This window comes from Macaca nemestrina, chromosome 3 (genome assembly GCF_043159975.1).
Source record: "Macaca nemestrina isolate mMacNem1 chromosome 3, mMacNem.hap1, whole genome shotgun sequence".
NCBI classification, from domain to species: Eukaryota; Metazoa; Chordata; class Mammalia; order Primates; family Cercopithecidae; genus Macaca; species Macaca nemestrina.
In genome coordinates, this window is record NC_092127.1 from 183,686,038 (window position 1) to 183,706,096 (window position 20,059).

Here is a 20,059-nt window from a genome sequence, read left to right on the forward strand (position 1 = left end):
TTCAGCAGATGGGTGTCAAGGATTTGCTCTTACTGTGAGCTTTCACAATAATTTTGGATAACCATTGCTCAATGTTTCTCCACTGTGATTGCTGTCCTTGTCGAGGCTCATACTCTTCATGTTTTGTAGTTTTTTCATCCCCGAATAAAATAAAATGTATCAAAGTCTAGTGTTTGCCAGAAGACCTCAAGGATGTATGTTCCTTGAGCCTACTTCTTTCTGGTCAAATCTTCTGTTTCAAGGTGTAACTGATACGGGATGGGGACAGGAAAGTGCTGGTTAGAGAAGGGTGGGGTCCCTGGCAAGTGCTCCACCCTCAGGCCTGTGCCCACGAACCTAGGTAAGGACAGGCACTGCTGTTTTCAGGTCCAAATGTTGCATTTTCCAAGACCTCTCCGGCCCGCCATGCCCCCCGTTCTGTGCCTATATAACTCCCAAGACCCTAGCAGGCACACACACAAGTGTGTGGATGTCAGGAGGAACAGACCGGCAGAAGAACACACCAACAGACGCCGGCAGGCCATTGATGGTGGGATGACATGGAATTTGGCCGAGGACAGTTGGAGGATAGCCCAGCCACAGAGCAGCCTGACCCAAGGGAAGACCACCTTCCCACTCCATCCCCCTCCTGGCTCCCCATCCATCTGCTGAGAGCTCCTTCTACCACTCAATAAAACCTTGTGCTCATTCTCCACACCAACGTGTGATCTGATTTTTCCGGTACACTATTGCAAAAACCCCGGGGTTACAGAAAGCTCTATGTCCTTGTGATAAGGCAGAGAGTCTGATTGAGCTGATTAACACAAGCCGCCTGCAGATATCTAAACTGAAAGAACACACTGTAACACACTGGAGCTTCCGGAGCTGTAAACACCGAACCCTAGACGCTGCTGTGGGATTGGAGTCCAAGATCCCCACGATCTTCCCGTCTGCATACTGCCCCCTAGAGGTTTGAACCGCAGGGCACCAAAGAAACGAGTCACTTCCAACGCCCTGCTAGGGGAAACAGGGAACTTTTCCCATGTCATAACTGCCCACCGGCTGAATGCCCACAGCTCCTAGATCAGCTCCACATTCCAGCAGGCTTTACTAACCGTGGTCTGGTAGGCTCAAATAGAATTCTGTCCAACTTCTTCTAGACAGTTAATGAGTGGAAATAACCATCACCCAGTTATGCTATGCATCACTGTCACAAAGACCCTCCTGCTCCTGCCCTCCAATCCTCGCCCTGTGGTCTTTGGAGCAAGATCTTCTCTGAGGTAGGAAAGTAAATAACGGAACGAGGAGACGAACACAATTCTGCCTCTTATAAAATGGGGAAAACGCACAGGACAAGGATGGCTAAAAGGGACTCTGATATGGTTTGACTGTGTCCCCACCCAAATCTCATCATGAATTGTAGCTCCCATAATTCTCACATGTCATGGGAGGGACCCGGTAGGAGGTAATTGAATCATGGGGGCAGGTCTTTCCTATGCTGTTCTTGTGACAGTGAATAAGTCTCCTGAGAGCTGATGGTTTTATAAAGGGAGTTCCCCTGTACACACTCTTTTTCCTGGTGCCATGTAAGATGTCCCTTTGCTCTTCCTTCATCTTCCAGCATGATTGTGAGGCTTCCCCAACCATGTGAAACTGTGAGACCATTAAACCTCTTTCCTTTATAAATTACCCAGTCACAAGTATGCCATTATCAGCAGCATGAAAACAAACTAATATAGACCGAGACAAGAGGCACCATACTGGCTACCCATGACTCTCTCAAACATGTTTGACATGGTTAGTACCATGTTTGAAATAAAATTAGGGCAATGCTAAAAAACAAATAAGAGCGCACAAATAAAATCCAAATTTCTAGCTTCTTCTGAACTGTAACAATATTTGGCAAGTCCATGTCTGCATTCTTAGAAGACAACAATTAGATGTCTTCATAGACCACGTGACCTCTCAACTTTGCCTCTGTGCCTCCCTGGTCAACCCATTCATTTTCATTACCTTAGGCATTTCCATTTTCAACACCTGGCATAAACTTGAGTTTTCCATTTTATTAGTTTCCTAGGGTTGCCCATAATAAAACAAAAATATATCCTCTCACATTTTGGACTGGAGGTCCAAGTGTCAGCAGAGGCATGCTCTCTCTGAGGTCTCAACGACAGAGTCCTTCCTTGCCTCTTTGAGCTTCTGTTGGCTTCTGGCGTTCTTTGGCTTGTGGTCCCACCATTCCAATTTCTGCCCCTGTCTTCATGTGGCCTGAAACATATTCTCTCTGTGAGTTACTGCATTTGTGTTTCTGTCCGTTATAAAGATGCTTTCATTAGATTCAGGATCCAGCCTACCCAGTATGGTCTCATTTTGAACTTTAATCCATTGTATCTACAGATAAGCTATGTGGGGGGAAAAAAAAAAAAGGCACATGCTAAAGTTCTTGGTGGTCATCAATTTTCATCAGAGAATCCATTCAGGTATTCACAATTGAGGGGACACACCGTCCAGGGGATCCCCATCCAGGAGATGCACAACAAAAATAATAGTCCTTCCTACCTCTTGCTAACAGAGCGTTTCCTCAGTAACACACCCACATCCATAGAATGTTCTCTTCTTTTCAGTTTCATTGGCATTACTGTTGGCAAAAAGTCCTCCCAGATCCAGTCTTCAGGGGATTGTCAGTCCAAGTTTATGGCTGTGTTTTGAGTTTACATCTTCTTCTAAGCCTTTATAGGTATTTTACGTCACATACAGAGAAGCTGTACCAGGAACTTTAGCAGACACCATTTCAAACCAGCAGTCAGTGAATCAACTTTATAAGCTGCAATTAGAAAACAAGGAAAGGATAGAGCTTTTATTCCCTCCAAGTAAAGTCCTCATTTCCTCCACATTCTCCCAACTCTCAACTCCTCTACCCAAAACTATCAATCACATTGGTGACTTTAGAGTGATATGGGAAGAAGGGTGAGATTGCTATGTGAGTATAGAGCAAGAGACTAGATAAGATTGAGTGAAGCATTGTAATGCAGCTGCTAAGATCTTTTAATTCGGAGCTCTGAAGCTTTTATTTGTTAATGTTGATTAAATAATGAAAATAACTCCAGGTTAAGAAAATGTTAGTAATCAGCACCACACAATAGCTATTGTCAGTGATTTGTATATTTAATGAAAAAACTAATGGCTACATATTCATTATTGTATTATGGTTAATACGCCACACCAAATGTGGAAGAATGAAAGTCTTTGAAAACAAGAAAAATGTTTTACTTCTAGGAGGACTGGAGAAAAAAATGAAAGAAAGAACAAATATCTTAAAATCTCCAGTGCTCAGCTGTGGAAACTGAGGTCTAGATAGGTAAAATTACTTTCACTAAGTCATCCAACTAATTGGCAATAAAATTGGAACTATAAACAGGAACTATAACCCTTCAAAATCACTGTTCTTGCTAGAAATAACACAGTTATATTATTTTAAGCAAGTTGAGAACATAACATTTTCTATATTAATTCCATCTACTCATATATTACTTTGCAGTTTCCATGTGCTTTGTCAACATTTTTACAAAAGGCATTGTGTCATTTGATCCCTACAATGATTCTCCTGTATGGGAACAGAAGATATTACGGTTCCATCCTACAGGTAAGGAAATGAAAGATCAAATTTTCCAATCTGAAACATTTATTCTTGAACACCATTCACCTACTCTGCAATAAATTCCCAAAGGCAAAGATGGCTCAGAGCCCTAAGGGTTGTACAGTCTGAAGGAGGAGAAACAATTGGCTTGGCCATACTGTTGCAGTAGAGGAGGGCCCAAGGTCCTAAGAAAGTGAAGAAGACGTGGGTAATGAAAGAGCAGAAGTTAGAGAAGGACTTTTTTAATGTATGAACTGATACTAAGGAGAAGACATTTACCAGATGAAAAGTTAAAAAAAAAAAAAGATATTCAGCTAAAAATAGGACATTAGAGCAGGCGGAAGACAGAGACGTACAATATGGCACTGCCTTTCAGCATGGCTTCTGGGCAGAGTGTGAGCTAGGAAGAGCCACAGAGATATGAGATCAGGTTATGAAGTCCTTTCTATGCTAGGGTCAGGAGTTTGAACTTTATCCACCAGGCAAGCAGGCTGGTGAAGGTTTTTAAACAAGAGTGTGACATGATCAAATTTGTGTTTCAGAGAAATGAGCCTGTATAAAGCATTGAAGTAACACCTTAAATTCAAATACCTCCCAGGCTCAGGCAGGTAACAAAAAATAAGGGTTTAAAACAATAGTAAGGAGGAGAGATTATGATGAACTGAACAAAAATTAGATGCCTGAGCTAAAAAAAAATACCCAAAACATCAAGATTTACCCAGTTGTTGCTCGCTGTGGACCAGTGAGGTCAGATCATTCAATTTTTTAAGATAAACAGGAAATATGGATTTTTATGTAAAATCATCTGATTTTTCAATTTTTAAATCTTATTCCAAAGAGTGTTTTGGACAATAAAAAAAATAAAATAAAATGCATCTGTGGACTGCAAAACAAACCATCATTTTTTCATTGAACTTGTATACAGTACAAGAGTCTGGAGGCATAGCCACCAGTTAGGAATCTATTTCAAAAGGATGAACCTAGAGCAGTGCCAGTGAAGCCAGAAAAAAAGAGAGATGACTGACAGTCAGAATACAGAGATGAGAGGAGACCCACCAGATGGTATATGAGCAGCATGACCAGGTGTTTGGACTCTGGTCTGTGATTTAGTCCTTGGTGTCATTGTTGTGACTATGGATTAGGCTTTACATTTTTATTTTCAACATAGAAAGGGGTAGCAAAGAGTAGGTTCTGAAAAACCAGCTTCCAACGCCTTCCAAAATTGACTTCCTCTGAGCCCTCCACGTCTAAACTGGTTCCCAGCGTCGCCAGTTGGCATCCAGAGGCAGATTGAGAAGGAAGATGAGTGTTCTCTATTTCTCTTCTTCATTCTCTGACATGATCAGACTCTCTGACGTATTCAGTTAATGTTCTCCACCATAAAAAAAGAAATGGTTGTTCTCCTTTCCCTAACTATGCTGTCGCTTTGATTTAAGTACTTTTCACCTGTAAATGTCCTTGGTTACTCCTGAACCATATTCTCTCCTATAAAAGGCACTAAATTAAAGACTGCTTTGGCTCTGCATTTTAGTGATTTTGAGAAGTGCTACAATATTGCTCCTCCCTTCACAGAGCCAGTGAAGTTCACCTCAAATGTCACCTCCTTTCTGTGATTTGCTCTAAGACTTTATCCATTTAAGACCCAGCTCACATGCCCTCTCTTCCATGAAGCCTTTTCTCACCACACGAGCAACCCCCTGTAACCCCAGACTGGGCCAGGCTGCCTTGACTGTGCACATCACCATCTGTTACCATTTAACTCCTCTCCACTCCTGAAAACCTTATAGGCACACAGCAGTCACAGCGGTCTTCTTAAATAGAAGTCAGATCTATCACTGCTCACTTAAATTCTCCACTCTGTGGAGTCCGAATAAAACCTAAACTCTAAATGATTTACAAAACCCTGGGCTGTCTGATCCTGCCTACACCTTCTGCAATTCTTTTCCTTTTTTGATTACATTAAAATTATGCTGGACTTCTGAGGTACCCTCAGATACCACCACGAGGTCTTTGCATTTGCTGTTCCCTCTACTTACAAAGCTTCTGCAAGGTTTTTCACGTAGCTGGATCTTTCTCATCCTCTGGTCTTGGGTTAAACATTATCTCCTCAGAGAGATCATCCATCCCTGATCATGTAAATCTCACTCTCCCAGGTATCCTCTCTTGGCAACTAGATTACTTGCTCCGTACTTACGGCGGCTACAGGAAATGCTTTGCAGCCCTCCAAATGCCAAAGTGTAATTGTCCAAAGGCTTTTGCTATTGCTCTCTGTAATCCACCCATTCACATGCTCCAAAGCTATACTTCCCATGAGATGCTCCCACCCAATGGCTAAGTAAGGCAGGACAAAAAGGCAGTCTCTTCCTGGAAGATATGGGACTCCTATAACTGGCAACTTTGACTTGCGGATCCACAATCGTCTTCGCTGAAACTTCCATTGACTGCACAGCTGTCTGAGACTTCTCCCACACAACCTTCTTCCTTTCCCTCCCTGCACAATGGAGTCAGACCAGCATTGAAGTCTGATGGCTTCTCCAGGCTCCTTCAGCATCTTCCACATGTTCCCTCACCAACCTGTATCTTACTTCTGATCTCCAGGAACCCAAATTAGCACATTGGAACTTATTCAGATCTCTGTTTATTTTCATTTGTTTATTAGGTCCCCCAGTAAAATGCTACCTATTTGAAAGAAAGGCTCTTATTAGACTTGCTTGCGGCCAAGTCCACTGCACCTAGCACCGTCCTGGCATAGAGTAGGTGCTCCCCAATATTTGTCCAATTAAGAAATCTTCTTCTGGAACCTTGTTCATAGGTCTATTGCCACATGGACACATCATCCTGAAATTATCTATTCACCCTCTTTCATCTCTCACTAGACTTCAGAATTCCTTGAAAATATTCTACACCTGGGATTTGGTCCCAGTATATAGCCCAGAGCCTGAGGCACAGTAATAGCTCAATTAATATTTGTTAAATTGACATGCCAATTGCTCCTTCTTTACTCACTTCCTCACACCCTAAACTCCCCACACACCCAGGCAACATAAGCTATGTCCTTACCTGTCTTCCATAATGCTTTACCCCAGGTAGTTCCTCCTTTTGTGTCCTATATCTCTGTAACTGTCTTCACTATTCTCCCAGTTTTCCATTTTTATTCTCCATCACTACCCTTCTATCTCCCCACAGAATTCTAGGCCATTCACTCACCAAGTCCTTTCTTCTCACCTCCTAAATAAGTGCTCATTTCATGCACTTTTACTTTTCTCCAATTCTACCGCCCCTACTCTGGTCTAAGCTCCCCTTGATTAATACAAAACATCCTCTTGATAGCGTCCTCTTCCTCTTGGTTTGCATCCTTCCTATATATTCCCCACCCAGCAGCCAGATGCCCTTTCTAAAAGGCAAATCTGATCAGATCTCACAGTGCTGAAAGCCCTTCAAGTCTCAATGGTGGGTTGAGGAGGCCTTTCCGGACTTGAACAAATCCACCCACTCCTGCTTCGTGCCCATCCTTACTGCACACATAACTCCCCTTATCTTCCAGCCAAACAGAGCAGTCTGCAATGCACCAAATCTACTCTGTCTTTCTTGAAGAATTGTCTTCCCCTTGCTCACCCCGACCTTCATCATGCTAATCCTTGTTGATGTCATTTATTCCAAGAAGGCTTCTGCAGACAGGCCCAGTCTGGATAAAGTGGTTTTCTTTGAATTCCTGTGGGAATCCAAACTACTTCCCTTATGGTATTTATTACACTGGTTTGTTTAGTGGTGTGGCCCCTAATGTGTGACCTTCATTTCTAAAACAAAGATTTGATAAGTTGCCTCATTGCATCCAATGCTTTAAAAATTTCCCCTTTTCCTGAAATTTTGGGTGTTCCCAGCCACCTTGCAAGTTTAATCCCTCCTCACCTGCAAGATCTTACCACTCCTGGCTGTAAGCAGAGCCTCACCCATGTGCTGCCTCGACTACCTTTCCTGCTCTTCCTTCTCGTCAAATCATCTCCGTCCTTAACTACCCATCTTGAGTGTTCTCTCTTCCATGAAATCTTTCAGCTCTCTTTCTCTCTTCTATTTAGAATTGATCACCTCTTCTTCCCCTATGGCCCCATGTTATCTGTTCACGTTTCTATCATTTACTTCATCACGTGTTTTGGTGTATAATTTTCTGTCTGCCACTGGTCTATAAAGTTTTCAAGGTTAGAGACAAGGTCTCATTCAGCTTTTTTTAAATCAGTGCCTGCTATATATACACAGAGAAGGTGTTCAGTACATATTCATTGAATCAACAAATGAATAAACAACTCCATCCATTCTTCAGGGCTCCGCAATTTTTACCTCTCCGATTATTCTCCCTCTTGTGAACTACAATAGATCAGATTGCCTTATTTTCCAAGCTCTATAGAGACAGCGCTATACAATCTTTCTTATTAGGTTCTAAGCATCTGAAGAGCAGGAACAAAACCTCACAGCCTCTCTCTCTCTACCGCCATGCCTTGCACAATATTCTTTCGCTGATTGATTATTACTGCTCAATCTACTATTTGCTTTTGATTTCTTTAAAAAAGAAAACCTTCTCAGAAATCAAACACCTAAAATCACAAAATGTCCTTTTCTAAAAATAACACATTCCCCAAACACTTGAGGCAGAGCTGTGCTTTTTCTCCTCTCCCGTTAATGAGAGAAAGATGCTGCATCCTCCGTTTTCATTCTGTCTGCGTCATGTCTGCGTTGCCTGGAGATTTGTGGCTGTTGCTTCAAGAAAGATCAAATGACAACGGGAGATAGATGGTCTTCTTGATTAAAAGGTGGCACTCAGATACATCAGCTTCCTCCTAATTCAAGAGAGAGAAGCTTGTTTCACAGCTAGTGCCTGCTTCAGGAGCATGCCTCCCTGGGGTCAGCTGAGTCTAGCCATCCTCTTTCCAGGTCTGCCCATGCAAGACCTATGCTGTAATAACATGTAAAGTAAAATTTAAGCCTCAAGAGAGGGGTTAGAAATTGCCACTGACTGACTCAGGACCATCCTTTGAGAGACAACGCAAGAATTACCATAGCATGGTGAGACTAACCTGCATTCAAATCCTAGTCCTGAAAGTGACTGACTGTGTGACCTGGGAAAGTTTGTTAGCCTCTCTAAGCTTCAGTCTCATCACCTGGAGAATAGAGATGATGAAAACGCACCTGATGGAGTTGCTAATGTGATGGGATGAGATGATACAAAGTGTTCGGCATCACCTGTCACCTACTGTTTATTCATCATTATCATGAAGTAGCCAGAACCACACCTGTCATAATAGCTCCCAGTTGTTGAATACTTACTCTGTGCTGTGTACTAGGCTCATTTTTTCTATATCAATTTTCTTACTTATACATCTTCTAACAGTTCTTCAAGCAGGTATTATCCTAGCTGGTGACTCTGAGAATAACTGACTGCATTCCCTGTCCCTGTGCTCAGCCTGTGCGTGGGAAATATTTGGGACTTGGTAAATACATTTTGGAACAATGTTGAATGAGTTCACAATTGACATAGTTGTCTAGGACCTGCCAAACCACGGGCTGCTTCACCTATCTAACATAGAGTGTACTTGTTTGCTTGGAATTATGTCCTCTAAAGAGTTATGTTCGACCATTAACACCCGGTACCTGTGAATATGACCTTATTTGGAAATAGGGTCTTTGTAGACATAATAAAGTTAAGAGGAGGTCATACTGGATTAGGGGCTACCCCTAATCTTATAAGAACAATAGCAGGTGTTCTTACAAGAAGGCGAACATTTAGACACAAAGGAACGGGGCACACGGGGAGAACTCCACATGGTGATGAAGGCAGAGACTGAAGTAGCACATGCAGGAGCCAGGAGATGCCAAGGATAGCTGACAAGCACCAGAAACCAGAAGGGAGGCATGGAGGGAGCCTTCTTTAGAGTTTCTGCAGGGAGCATGGTCCTGCTGATACTTTGATATGGGGCTTCTGGCCTTAATAACTGTAACAGAGTACATTTCTGTTTTTTTAATCACTCAGTTTATGATAATTCATTAAGGAAACTCTCGAAAACAAATACAGCACTTTATTCCTTTCTCGGCACAGCAAAATGAAATTTCAGGGCACACACAGAGAGGGTTTAACACCCCTTATTCTCTTTCAAAAGAGCTGAAAAAGCACCCAGTTATTATTTATACTACTCCCAGTTCTCCGTCTGAAGATGAGACTTTTCAGTCATGCCAACAGTTCTGGGTTTCAGAATTTAAGGGCACACTATGGAGAGATTGCTGGTGAGTTTAGCTGAAGCTCAGCAGTCCCACAGGGTTTCTGTTCCAAGCAACAGATGAGAGAAAAGAGAGGCAGAAATTATGAAGACACCTCAATTCCCTCATGTAGAACACTAAGCAGCAGCTTTCTCCCTAAATGATTCTGCAAAAATATTTATTCTAAAACATCATCCGTTAATCTCACGTGCTTCCCAGGAGAAGGGAAAATCATCATGTGTAAGTGTTAGAGAGTTTCAACACCTCTCCTCCCAATCAAAAAGGGTACTGTTCTCTGGGGCTTGACGTCTGGGGCCCTGTCCCCCTAGACTAGGAGCCTCATGATAGAGGAACAGCCCCTTTTTGTCCTTAAAAATTCTGGGATGGGAGGGTCGGAGACAGAAAGGGTCCTCCCAGGATCTGAAAACTCAAAGGTTGTCTGCTCCTTTCTCTTTCTACCAAAGTCTTTGAAGACACAGAGAGAAGCTTTCCCTGACTTTCCCATCAGATAATATTCATTGAGGGTTAAATCCTCCAAACAGCACCATTCATACAACGACTAGGTTTTCATCAAGCTAGAGGTGCTGCTCAAAACCACAAGCTTAAAAATGCTTTCAGTTTAACGGGACAAAATAAAATGAACACAGAGTATTTTTCAAAACTGCCTAGTTCTGGGACAATTGCTGCCAATCAGCCTCACTCCTTGCAATCTCTTCGGTCCCAGCATTGACCTTGGGTCTCTGACAAACTATTTGCTGACTCTCTACGAAGCCTGCTATGTATGTTTTCTTCCCAACAGGGCTACTTGAAAGCCCCCATTTGGCCCAAGTCCCCAAATTCCCTCTGATTAGCTCTTGGCCTTCATCCTACTAAGCATGAGATCTGCTGAGTAGAATGGCTGCTGTACCCATCCTGACTCTGGCAACAGGAGCTTCTGTTTTTGCTGAAGAGGGAAAGGGTCTCAAGGGAGCAGTTTGGGTTCAACTTGGATGAAGTCTTCAAGCAGTAGTCTTCAAGGAACTGCTCAGAAACAAAGTTCTCTTTCACTGCATCATTTAGATTTTAAGGACAATAGGAGCCTCTAAGAGAATTGACTGGGTGAGACTCTAGAGAAATGTTTATGTTATCTTGGCTAAACTGTTGGTGATGGTTAGAAGAAGAAGGAATCAATAAATGAAAAGAGAGAAAAAAGGGGAAAATGACTGGATCTGTAGGAGCAGCAGCTCTTGCAAATCAGATTTGGAAAGAAGCAAGGACTTACATTTCTATCTTGGAAGAGAGACACTCAGATATCAGTAAGTGATCAGGTCGTGGCCAGTTCAAATATTCTGAAGTGTTCTGATAAGAATTTAATAAGGACCACCTCACACATGCACATGCACACACACACACACACAAACATACCTTTCCCTAACTGAAGCATGCAGTTGGGGAATCTCTGGAGTCCAGAAGATGAGTCAGCCTAAATGACTCAGCAAGGAGGAAGCAGTGCTGAGGCTGTTGGTGGAAACACAGCTGGAGCTAATGCAGATGGGACCGTGAAGACATTGTATGAGGGCGAGTGAGGATGTGGCTGTTGTTCCCCAGTAGTGACCATCATCCTGTTACCACAACAATAACCTCAAGTTCCCAGGAGGAGCCTGAGGGTCATTTCTGAATCCAAGTCAGTTCACCTCCCAAATGGGTTGATAATGGCAACTTTCCTGCCTACTGACAGGACTCTTGGAATGATTGTATGAGACAATGGTTGCTAAGGAACTTAGAAAAGTACCAATTTCAAACATGTGGAAAGGATTATAAGCATTCTCATGACAAGTTCCCCACCACCTACTGAAGGCACAATGCCTGCTTATGGGAAGAAATGGGGCATCAAAAATTTGAGGTGTGGGCTGGGTGAATCAAGGTACTTGCAGAGTGAATCACTGCAAGCTCAGGTGACCTCGTTATGCAATGTCAGGTGAAAATGTATTTGGTGAAATTGGGTGGAATTTCCCTCGAATCTTGGGATTGTAAGCCAGAAGAGCACCCCGTAAAAGCTGAGTCACAGCGGGGTGAGTTAAAGAGCCCTCAAAGAAGAAATCGGGAGAATTGGATCTCATCTCCGGCATGGCAAAGCCTGTGCCTGTGCCATCAGCTCTGTCTGCGTCTGTTTGCTCACTTGTAAAACAAAAGTGTTATCTCATAATCTTTTCTGCCAGTAACACTTTGTGAGAGTGTGTGTGTGCACATGTATGCATGCAAGGCCCTGCTTTATGCTGATGCAATGCTTTGAAAAACATTAGCTTCTCTTCTACAACATATACTCTGACATCCATTCAGTTCCCCAATTTCCCAGCTCCAAAGTGTACTCAAATTGTCGAGAAGCATGGAGACATCATCCTGATTTGCCAAGTCTGGGCAGGGTAGCCCTTCCCCCAGACTCCACCTTTATGCACTGTATAAACTTGGGCAAGTTACCCTCTCTGGGCCTCATGTACTTTATTTGTAAAACAAAGATAGTAACTGTACCTATCTACAGACTTGGAACGAGAATCCAATAAGATACTTCATACAAATCATTTAGCACAATGTCTGAGTCTTTAAAAAGACTAAAGCAACATTCTCCCAGCAATAAACATTATCACAATTGCTATTATCATTCCTGCTATTACTGTCATAGTATTGTGTATTTCCATACCAGGATATATCCCTCCAAATTGCAGCTGTGTGTTTACTTAAATGGAGAAATCCATGAAGGCAAGGATTGGGCCTGTCCCGTTCTTCACTTTATCCTCCATCCTCTGCTGAATGCCTGGCTGATGGCAGTGCTCAATACTTGTCCTGTTAGATGAATGAAGGGTGTGAAGTAGTGGTTCTCAACCCTGGCTGCACATCAGAGTCACCTGGATATATTTTAAAATTCTGATGTCTACTCCCATCTCCAGAAATTCTGATTTAATTGATAAAGATTAGGACCCTGGCATTAATCATTTTTAAAGGGTCCCTGGGGTCTCAGTGGGCAGGAGGAGGTGAGGCTCACTTGTATAGAGTCTCAAAGATTAGTCACACCATTGATTTCCAAACTTTTCATTTTATAATAAAACCATTGTTCTCCACAACAAAGTCTCAGATTGAAATGTACTTCAAAAAAGAGAATGATGCAGCTTCCTCTGGTAGAAGTGTTGGAGGTGGGCACTGGGGCTCTCCATCCGACTGTGTGGGTCCAAGGTGGTCCACAAAGCCCACAAGCCCCTAGAGACACAACTTCCTAGGATTCAAACTGTCCTCTACTGAGCTCTAGGCAGTATCTTCTCACTGCACTGCACTGCCAGCCTTGTTGACTCCTCATGTAACATGATGCCATCTTCACCCTGAAACTTGGTCTAAGACATACTGCAACTGTTTTTCTTTTACAGCCAAATTCAGACACTCTCAGCTCCCAGTGAAAATCATTCCCAGGCCTTGCAGATTGAGGAGAGAAAAAACCGCCTAAAATATATAAATAATTCAAGGCTGAGTTTATTCATGATGCTGTGTTTTCTCCAGGCAGCAGTTTGTATAATCTCTCTTACACTGCCAGTTGGGCAGCCTCCGTAGCATTTATTACTGCAGACAACCCGTTAGAAGCTGTTTTGATTTATACATCTACATTCTATTACAGAGGTAAGTTTAACAGCACACTGCAGTTTCTGCTGCTGACATTGTAGGAGGGGAAAGAAAAAGAAAAAAAAAAAAGACAGTGGAGAAAAGAATAGGAAATTATTTCTGCCGTTCCAGAGGAGAGCAAGGAAAATGGGCCTGATATTTTAATGACATATTTAGTTAGTTATCTGGAACACAGACACACACATACTACACTTACATACAACAACATATGTTTATTGCATCATTATGTCTTCACAAGACAGCAAATGTTTATTGAACATCTACTAAGTGCCAACTTACTCTGTTAGGTCAGAAGGATATATTGGTGGATAAAAGAGACAGTTGTTTGTCTCCTTTGTTATTACTATTTGCTATCACCAAACAATGTCTCTCCAACAATGCTTAGCCCGGCATTGATACATGGTAGATACTTGATGCCTGTTGAGTGAATGAGTGAATTCAAAATGATAAACAAGATGAAGTTATATTGCAACTGTTCAGTTATCTGTCTTCGTGACAATGCTACATAAGATGAACCACACAAAACCTCATTCAACAATAAGCCTTTATTGTTCATGCATTTAGGACATTAGACTGGTTGACTCTGCTCATCTGTGCTCATCACCCAAATAGCTCAGAAATGGCTTGCAGTCCACTGATCAGTTCAGGCTTCTGCTGGGTCCAATGGGATGACTCAGCTCTGCTCCATGTGTTTCTTATCCTTCAGCAAGCTACAGCCCAGCATGTCCTTATGGCCACGACAGAGAGACAGAGAGTAAGTATGATGGAAACACATGGGCCTCTTGAAGTCTAGACTTGGAACTGGGAAACCATTACTTCTGATACACTTGATGAAACAAGTCACAGAGCCAGCCCAGATTCAAGACATGGGTAAAAGAGTCCATCTTTAGCATGAAGATCTGCAAAGTCACATAGCAGAGACAAGGCTAAAGAGATTAAGAATTGAAACCACCTTTGCAATCTGTCACAGGAACCCAGCAAATTAGAGAATAGGCAGTGATGGAAACCCATTTCTCAAATGAAATCTATTGCCTTTTCCAGTATCCAAGTGTATCCCCACCCAGCCCCTGAACAAGGCTCTTTGGTGAGTTTAGGGAGGATGCAGATATCTCTCTGGGAATAGTTCGTTGTGTCCTGAACGTCCTTCCCTCTTTGATCCTAGGTCTTCACCCAGGCCCTACGTGGGGTTGACACTGGCTGTGATCCATTGTCCTTGCTTGCCCTTGTTCTTCCTATTCCAGTTTAATCCATCACATCAGGAGACAAAATGTGTTTATAGTACAATGATGAGACAGTATTGTAGCTACCATATATTGGCAGTTTACCATGTGTCAGGGCCTGTGCTGAAGGACTTTGCTTACACTACCTCATTTAATTCTTATGATGACTCTATGAGTTAGTTATAATTATCCCTCATTTTACCACTAAAAAAGAACATTCACAATACTGAACGAGATTAAGTAACTTGTCCAAGGTTTCACAGCTAGTTATTAATCAAGCCAGGTTTCAACCCTAATTTGTCTGAATGCAAAGTCCATGTTCTTAATCACTGTGCTATGCTCTGCCTTCCTTAAACTGGGAGTTCTACTTCACTAAACCATTATGCTCACATTGGTCAAGAATTACCACTTCCTTAAAGCAAAGAGATCATGATATTCTGCCTGGCTCCCTCCTATGAGACACTGGGAAAAAAGGATTGAAGTTCCCACAACATTTCGAATTATTTTGCCCTAGAGACAAGAGGTTGAAGAGGTTCACTCAACAAGGGCAGGTCATTAAGTTTTCAGCCTCGTGTAATTTCTACCAGCTTTCACCAGAATATCCTAGGCTTGTTAGAGTTAGTACTAATGAGATCATAGATTATAGATTCCATCAGGAGGAAGAGGGATTATACAAAGACTTAGTGGTGCTTATTGGTATAACATGCACTATGTTAAATCCAACTGGCCCAAAAATAAATGCAATCTATGATCTCATTTGCATATTATCTCTCTTTGCATAATCCCAGGTCAGGAAGGAGGCTGGTTCTGGACAAAAGAGAAGCATGAAAATTACATCCACGCTATTGCAAAAGCTTATTCCTACAGCAGCACCTTAATGTGGACCAATGGGAGAATGTAACCCAGTGGAATAAATGAAAGCTCATTCCAAAGCCAAGCTGTGGAAGGGCACCGAATTTCCTACAGATTGTCTGTTCAATCCCCAGTATCAACAGGGTAATGTCCAGCCTCCCTCCTCACCTCCACTTGACATTTACACCCAACGAACAATGGTCAAATGGAAATCTACTGCTTAGTTTATAGGTTTTCGGGCTTGTGACAGTTCCACTGTAGATCCCTAATCAAATCTGGATTCAAGAGCATGGCTTAGGTTTAAAGCCCTGAGAGGAGCGAGCTCAGGCATGCTGGAGAAGAAAGATATATAACCAGTCAACAGCACAACTAGGTGCACTGAGCCAGAAAACTGTACGGGTGAGAGTGACAGACCTGCTTCACCCCACTCAAGAGGGAGTTCAGTGGGCACTGACTTACACTGGGGATGGATGGAATCCTCAGTACGAAATGGAATCCTCAGTACGAAATGTTTACTAAGTCAGCAAAAAAGATGAAAGAGCACCGATTATGTTCAAGCACAAGAAAAAGTAGAGATTAGAATCCTGCCTTGAAAGTGCAGTGAAGGCTGGGCATGGTGGCTCATGCCTGTAATCCCAGGACTTTGGGGTGCCAAGGTGAGTGGATCACCTGAGGTCAGGAGTTCGAGACCAGCCTGACCAACACGGAGAAACCCTGTCTCTACTAAAATTACAAAAATTAGCCAGGCTTGGTGGCACATGCCTGTAATCCCAGCTACGCGGGAGGCTGAGGCAGGAGAATTGCTTGAACCCCAAGACGCAAGGCAAGGTTGCGGTAAGCCAAGATCATGCCATTGCACTCCATCCTGGGCAACAAGAGTGAAACACCGTCTCAAAAAAAAAAATAATAATTAAAATAAAATTAAAAAATAAAGTGCAGTGAACTCACTCACTAATAAACATGTCCCAGAAAGTGTTAAGCCTGGATCAATGAGACTGTCAATCCCTCCCTCCTTGAGACAGAGTGAGTGAGGGAGTAGGAAGAGGAACATACTCTTTGTCTTCAGCATCCCTCCCATGAAGAGGATGGGCAGAAGTCACCTAAACCTTGAAAAGATTCTATACTATGAAGAAATGGACATCAGCATGGCATCGCTCAGCAAAGCCAAGGGAAGGGTTGCTAATTCTGAAGACTACAAAAAACAAAAAAAAAACAAAAAAAAAACCAAAAAAAAACAGCCAAGTGTATGAGAAATCAGACAGGAAGAAGCTAATAGGATTGAGGGGCAGCCTGTTCACCGTACCTTTGCCTCCTGGGAAGCCAACCTGTCTTTCAGGCACAGCTGTAAAGCGTGGGGGCAAAGTCGGGTCCATGAGAGAATTCAGAGGCATAGCTAGAGGAGCCGATGCCAGAGGGGTCTGCAGATGAGGCAGTAGTTGAGGTGTGAGCCAAATGGGAGGCAAAGGACCAGAAAGAGGGGGGAGGAGATCCCCAGAGAGGACAAAAGGGAGGTGGTGGGGACTCACTCGACATAGGACATCTTCCCTTGCAGGTGGATTTCTACCTCCCCTGGAGGGCTCAGGCCAGGGTAGAATGGACAGTGTCCAAATGATGCTTAATGAACTCCTCATTTTGATTTCTTTGTTCTATGAAGGCGTGTGCAACTGCATTAGTATGCTCAGCAAAAGGCCTCCTTTTGTTGTGGCAGGTGCTGCAGGAATTCAGAACAGCTGATGTTTCATAAAATCATGAGCCTGCAGAGAGCCCTGGGAGGTCAGAAAACCCAAGCCCCTGCCTCTCACATCTGTTCTATCAGTGGAATGGTGCTGCAGTTTTAAAATCATGTTTATTGTACTTCATCTTCTTATTTTAAGAGAGATACACTGGGTGCACTTTTATTGGAGAAAAGGTGAAGCAAGCAGTAAAGCACAGAGAAGGGAAAAACAGTTTCTAATCTTACAGCCCAACGACAGCCACTGTTAATATTTCAGCAAAGCCCCTGCTACACTTTCTCTCTCTCTCTCACCCATAGGGTATGGGTGTGATATGTGTGTGTGTGTGTGTGTGTGTGTTCTAAGTATATAAAAAGAATGTGGGAATTTTTCTGTTATTCCAGAATTAACAAATAAAACTGTGAACAAAGAGGCATTAAGTGCTACACATTCTAAATAAAGCCAAACACCTTCCTTGAGTCTTTCATGAGGTATATGACCCAGTAATCCTACTTCTACTTATATATCTAAAGAAATTGAAATCATTATCTTCAAAAGATACCTGTACTCCCATACTCAGTGCAGCATTATTCATAATAGTTTAGATATGGAAACTCTATGTCCACTGAGGGATGAATGGATAAAGAAATTGTGGTATATACATGCACTGGAATATTTCTCAGTCTTAATAAAGAAGGAAATCCTACCATCTGTGACAACATGTATGGAACTGTAGAAGATTATGCTAAGTGATATCAGTCAGGCACAGGAAGACAAATAATGCATGATCTCACTTAAAACATGAAATTTAAAATAGCCAAACTCGTAGAAGCAGAGAGTAGGATGATGCTGCCAGGGGTTGGTGCAGGCGCAGGCAGGAATGGAGAGATGTCGGTCAAAGGGACGAAGTTTTGTTATTTAGGATAAATAAGTTCTGGATATCTAAAGTAAAGCATAGAACCTATAGCTAAAAATACAATATTATATTTTTTTAATTTGCTAAGAGTGTAGGCTTACTTTAAGTGTTCTACCACTAAAAAAATAATAATTATTAGAGTAAAAAGAACTGAAAGAAACTTTGAGAGGTGATGGATATGTCAGTCTTTGACCTTGGTGGTGGTGATGATTTCACAATTGTATACGTATCCTCAAACTCAACAAGTAGTAAAAATTAAATATGTACAGCATTTTACATGTCAGTCATACCTCAATAAAGTAGTTTTTAAAAAGAGATGGCTGAACCTCACTGCTACCTGCAACCATAATTCAACACCACCACCAACCACTACCTCACATTCTTTAAAGTAGATTGGAGAACGGGGCCATCTATAATTGCTGGGTGGAAACGCTGGGCTAGAGCACATCTGAGAGCTAAACAGAGGGTCTTCCCAAAAGATAATTCATAAAGATTGGGGGCACCTTCAAGAAGGGAATGCTGATTTCTCATTCCCATTGAGCACCTGATTAGAATGTAGCCCCGTTGATTTGCTCTGTTCCCACTTAAGTAGGAAAATAGAGCCGCATTGAGAGAGTGGGGCAGAGGGAGACCGTCGGTGGAGCAGCCTGTTCCTCTGCATGGCAGAGAGGCACCCACCTTCTGGAGGTCAAGTGAACTGAAGAAGAGACTCACACAAGCATGTGGGCTGCCAAGGAGAAGGACCCAAGCAGCAGGAGGCTGACAATGAACCACAAGGAGGCATCTGAGGGAGGGTTGGTATCTGGAGTTAGATCTTCTTTCTGCAGTTGGGAGGGGGCTCAGAAAAGTGACCAAGCACTGACCATGAGGGAGCCACAGAGATGGAAACCAACCAGAGAGGGCTGTAAGGACCTTCAGCGTGAGTCAGAAAAACCACTAACAGAGTGCACTGTGCCTGCTGTGGGTTAAATAAGAAATGCCTGTCCTTGGCCTCTTTCTCCTCCACTCACCCACACACCACAGCACCTATCTCCATATGAGGGGATGAGGAGGACCATTCCCAGAGAAAGGATACAGGAGGAAGGGTAAAGAGCAGATAAGGTCACTCCCAACTACCTCCCCCAAGTCTCAAGCCCAGATAGCACTGGAGTGACAGGAAAAGATGAGACTACTCTCTTAAGCCAGAAGAAGTTGTGCAACCAAGAGGAATGGGAAATTATGAAATCTGCTACACTATGAATGAGAGATTTAATACAGCATTATTGGGAACAGGGACTAGGGAAAAAAATCCTTTGATGTTTGTAACTCAGCCAGTTTATATACTTCAATAAACCCAAAATACATACACACACACACACACACACACACACACACACACACACACCCCTGTGTATACATGTACAATTTTAAAAATCCAGTCAAAGTAAAATATAGCCAAAAGCTGCTTTATTTTTTGACACTCTGCCTTTCTTCCTTGATCTTGTGATCCTCCCTTAGTGAAATTAAAGAATTTAAACTTAAACTTGGTGGAACTTTATATTATTTTGAGCCTTGAGAGGAATGCGGCTATGTGGCCTGCGTCATGTGTAGCATACAGCTGCAACTTCGGCTTCTCCAATCATAGATTAACTCCCTTATTTATTCTTGTACTATAGACGATAAGGAAAGACCAAAAAGTATGAGAGCTAGGACTCCCAGGAATCTATTACCCCTCCTTATGGAATGTTAAAGCAATCTACCTTGGAATGTAGGAACCTATAACCAGTGAAATCACTGTAACATATGTATTGGTCTTACAAGGAAAATATTGCAACTGTTAAATTTCTCCATCTCTGCCTATGTAAGTGAAAGC

At 42.5% G+C, this 20,059-nt stretch overlaps 1 protein-coding gene across 1 annotated transcript in view; it reads right to left on the reverse strand.

Annotated features, from left to right (window-relative positions):
* The window catches only part of LOC105487925 (uncharacterized), a 313,023-nt gene that overhangs the window by 17,535 nt on the left and 275,429 nt on the right, over window positions 1-20,059 (reverse strand). Inside the window, exon 14 of the transcript XR_011621459.1 lies at window positions 1,993-2,803. The gene's annotated coding sequence lies outside the window, so the exon portion shown is untranslated. The remainder of the gene's footprint in view (window positions 1-1,992; window positions 2,804-20,059) is intronic.